Source organism: Phyllostomus discolor, chromosome 14, assembly GCF_004126475.2.
Source record: "Phyllostomus discolor isolate MPI-MPIP mPhyDis1 chromosome 14, mPhyDis1.pri.v3, whole genome shotgun sequence".
In the NCBI taxonomy this organism is placed as follows: Eukaryota; Metazoa; Chordata; class Mammalia; order Chiroptera; family Phyllostomidae; genus Phyllostomus; species Phyllostomus discolor.
Genome location: NC_040916.2, coordinates 11,847,618 through 11,852,205, shown reverse-complemented (window position 1 = coordinate 11,852,205; position 4,588 = coordinate 11,847,618). Strand labels below are relative to the sequence as shown.

At 42.7% G+C, this 4,588-nt stretch overlaps 1 pseudogene; it reads right to left on the bottom strand.

Moving 5' to 3' along the window:
- Positions 1-2,954: 2,954 nt before the first annotated feature.
- Positions 2,955-3,856, bottom strand: LOC114512118 (annotated as a pseudogene).
- Between the last annotated feature and the right edge of the window lie 732 nt (positions 3,857-4,588).

The window sequence follows — 4,588 nt, the reverse complement described above, 5'->3', positions numbered from 1 at the left end:
TGCTACAGCAAAAATCAAAAATCAAAATCAAACAAAAAGTATTCTTCCTAGCATTCAACTCCAAAAATGTCTGTCTAGTTCTAAACAAGAGATTTGGAATTTAGATAGATGTAGGTACTTTCCCTTGCAACTGCGAGAGACTCGGGGCTGAGAGAGGCCACAGAGACTCAGGTGGACGCAGAGCCGGGAAGTGAGAAATGAGGCTGACAGGGATCGAGTGTAGACCGGGGACCAGCTGGGACAGCACGCATCTGAGGCGGAATGGTTGTGGAGGGTGGGGAGCACAGGAAGCATCATGGAGCTGCAGAATCAGGGTAACCAGGTGACAACTGAGGGTCACACTCTCCTCACGCCCTGATGACACATAACTAACCTCTGCCCATTTCCCACTCCACATCCCAAACTACGTGCTACTGGAAAGAAAAGATAAATGACCAATTTAACTCTCAATTCACTAAGACAAAGTTTCCACCATCTGTAGCACTGAGGATCAAGGTAGAAACTAAGTTCAATTATAGGCATATCTCAGAGATGTTGTGGGTTTGGTTCCAGACCACTGCAATAAAGTGAATGTCACAAATAAAGCAAGTCACGCAAAGTTTTTGGTTCCCCAGTGCACCTAAAAGTTATGTTTACAATATATTGTCATCTGTTCAATGTGCACTAGCATTGCCTTGAGAAACAAGGTATGTGAATCAGTTTTTAAAAATGTATTGCTAAAAAATTCTGTCTCTGAGTTTTCATCAAGTTGTAAGCATTTTGCTAGTAGAGGGTCTCGGCTCCATGCTGATGGCTGTTGACTGGTCAGGGTCATCGTTACTGAAGGCTGGGGTGGCAGTGGCAATTTCTTAATATAAGACAACAGTGCAGTTTGATGCATCAACTGACTCTTCATTTCATGAACAATTTCTCTGTACCAGCTGATACTATTTGGTAACATTTTACCTACAGAAGAATTTCACTCAAAATTGGAGTCAGTCCTCTCAAAACCTGCTCTTACTTTATCAACTAAGTCTATGTCATATTCTAAATCCTTTGTTGTCCTTTCAATAATCTTCACAGCATCTTCACCAGGAGTGTTTTCCAGCTCAAGTAACCACTTTCTTTGCTCATCCAGAGGAAGAAACTTCTCATCCACTAAAGTCTGATCATGAGCCTGTAGCAATTCTGTCACATCTTCAGGCTCTGCTTCTAATTCTAGTTCTCTTGATATGTCCACCTCATATGCAGTTACTCTCCCCACTGATGTCTTGAACCCCTCAAAAATTCAGTCTCATCTGTGAAGGTTGGAATCAACTTCTTCCAAACTCCTGTTATTGATATTTTGACCTCTTCCCATGAATTATGACTGTTCTCGGTGGCATCTAGAATGGTAAATCCTCAAATCATTTCCAGAAAGTTTTCATATTACTTTGTCCAGATCCATAAGAAGAATGATTTACTATCTATGACAGCCATAGCCTTCTGAAATACATTTCTTACTAAGACTTGAAAGTCAAAATTATTCCTCGATTCATGGGCTGCAGAATGGATGTTGTACTGGCAGGCATGAAAACAACATTCACCTCATTGTACATCTCCATCAGAGCTTTTGGGTTACCAGGTGCATCATCAATGAGTAGTAACCTTTTAAAAGAAATCTCATTTTCTGAGCAGATCCCCCACACTGGTCTTAAAGTATTCTGCAAACCATGTCGTAAACAGATGTGCTGTCATTGACGCTTTCCCGTCCCATTTATAGAGCACAGGCAGAGTAGATGTAGCATAATTTGAAGGACCCTACTATTTTCAGAGTGATAAATGAGCACTGGCTTCAACGTAAAGTCACCCACTGCATTAGCCTCTAACAAGAGAGTCAGCCTGTCCTTTCCCTTCAGCCGGAAGCTTGAAGCCAGGCATTGACTTCTCCCCTTTAGCTGTGAAAGCCCTGGGTGGCATCTGCTTCCATTGGAAGGCTGTTTTGACAACATTGAAAACCTGTTTAGTGCAGCCACCTCCGTTATCTTGGCAGGATCTTCTGGATAACTTGCCGCAGTCTCTGCATCAGCCCTGCCGCTTCACCTTGCACTGTTGCATTGTGGAGACGGCTTCTTCCCTCAGAGCTCACGAACTAACCTCTCCTACTTCAAGCTTTTCTGTTTCTTTTTTTGTGCACACATTTAGTTTTATTATAACAAAGCAACTTGTACACTATTAATGTTTAAAACTGAGCATCATCTTTTCTTTCCAGCGAAACAGAAAGAAAATTTAAAAATGAACAGGAACAAAATTATAGTAGAGAAATGTCAATTCTGAACAAGATCCTACAGATTTGCTGATTCTCCCCTTGAGTAGCAGGGTTCAAGTCATCAAAAGGAGAGAATTTTATTTTTAAATTCTCATCTTAAATTGCAAGGATGTCCATTAAACATCACAATTAAACATGCCAAAGGAGAAGCCGTGTTGTCAAAATGCCTACCTAACCCACCCAAACTACTCAAGCCCACCCTTTGCTAACCTTCCATAACCCTGTTTTTAAAAAGTTTTTTTCTTTTTTTAAACAAGAGACAGTAGACAGATACATGTTGATAAATGCTAACTGTCCATATTCACATAAAGACACAATGTAATCTCTGAGCCCAATATACAGAAAAAAGGAGGAAAAAAGCTAGAATTCTAGGTATTGCTACATGGGGGCCTAGCACCCTCCAGCTTCCAGGAGAGCTAAGGAAGCCAAGGGTTCTTCTTTTTTCCCACAGAGCATGGTGGTGTTGATTCCATAAAGTTTGTGTCAGGATAAAAAGGGGCAAAAATGAATTTGGAACAGAAAGGGGCAGAGATTCATTTCCCACTGTGTTCTGCTTAATGTGCCTCCCCCGCCCCCACATAAGGTGAGAACCACGGTGTGAAGGAGAGGAAAGAGGCCTCAGAAACAGAGACACTGAGCCTAAGAGGAAGAAAAAGAGACTGCAACTTCCTCCCAGGGACTGGAGAAAATTTAAAAAGAAGGTTGGAATCCATCAGTGCTCTAGTAGTCGTCTTCTCCATCATCTTCCTCCCCTTCCTCCCCCTCATCATCATCTTCATCTTCTTCACCTTCATCCTCACCCCCTTCTTCATCAATGTCTTCCAACCCTTCTTCAACATCATCAGCATCTTCTTCTCCTTCCCCTTCTTTAACCCATATCAGGGGCCAAGTGTTATTATAATGGACTTGCCCAAATATCATCCTTGACGGCTTCTCCTGACTCACCTGCACCTGCCTCAGGATGGTCAGTAACCAGGTGGAGAAGCTCTCTGGTTCCTCGCACTGCCTGGCTTTATTCTGCATTTGGCTTGCACGTTTCATCAAAGCCTTTACAGATTTCCATTTGATTTCAGTAGATTTGGAAGATGGATCCCCACTATCATTCAGATGAAATTCTTGGGAGGGAACTCTATTTTTGAAGTAAGGATTTTCATCAAAGTACAAACCTATTCTGCAGCCTGATTTAATATCTTCAAATTATGTCACTTCAACTCCTGTCAAATAATGTAGCATCTCTTCATCCCCTTGCCCTACTTGCAGATGGTTGGCCAATGTTGTCACCAAAAGAATTTGGGATTTTGGTGATCAATTCTGACCTCTTCTGAAGAAATGATTGGTGGAGTTTGTTGTATTTCTGTTCTACTTTCAGAATTCCTCACTGGCTTGTTCGTTAAGTCTGCCTGTTTCACCTTGTACTGCATCACCATGTTTGACTGCTTCTTGCTGCTCTTTTTCCTCCTTTGGCAAGTCCCGAAAGGTTGACTTCTCCTCTGGCTTGGGGGCAGGAGGCCTCGGTTTCCTCGTTTGGTATGGGAGCAAAGACTGGTGTGTGGGGGCCATGCTGTGGGGACACTCAGAGAATCAGGCTGAAGGGAAGCTGCGTGTCTGGAAGAAGCTCTGAGAAATCTCAAACTTTTCCTCTGCAGCTCCCGTACCTCTTTTAGTCTCCACAGAATTGTAGAGAATTAGGGCCTTGCTCTGGACGGGGCGCTGACTTCAGAATGTTGTTGTTGGTGTGATCTTCTATCCAGTCACTAAAACTTTCCCCACATCGGCACCAAGGCTGTTTTCCGAGTGTTCACTGGAATAGCACTTCTAATTTCCTTCCAAAATGTTTCCTTTGCATTCACAAGCTGGCTAACTGGTTGGCACAAGAGGCTTAGCTTTTAACCTGTCTCCACTTTTAACATGTCCTCCTCACTACGGTTAATCATTTCTAGTTTTTGCTTTAAAGTGAGAGACATACGAGTCTCCCTTTCACTCGAACACCCACAGGCCACTGGAAGGTTATTAACTGGCCTAATTTCAGTGTTGTTGTGTTTCAGGGAATGGGGAGGCCGGAGAGAGAGAGCAGGCAGCACACGCACCTTTACTGATTAAGTTTGCCATCTTATTTGGTGTGATTCATGGTGCCCCCAAAACAATTACAATTAGGTACTCGAAGCTCCCTGATGCCAGATCACCATAACAAATATAATGGTAAAAAAGTCTGAAATACTGTGAGAATTACCAAAACATGACAGAGACACAAAGTGAGCAAATGCTGCTAGACAAATGACACTGGTGGACTTGCTCGATGCA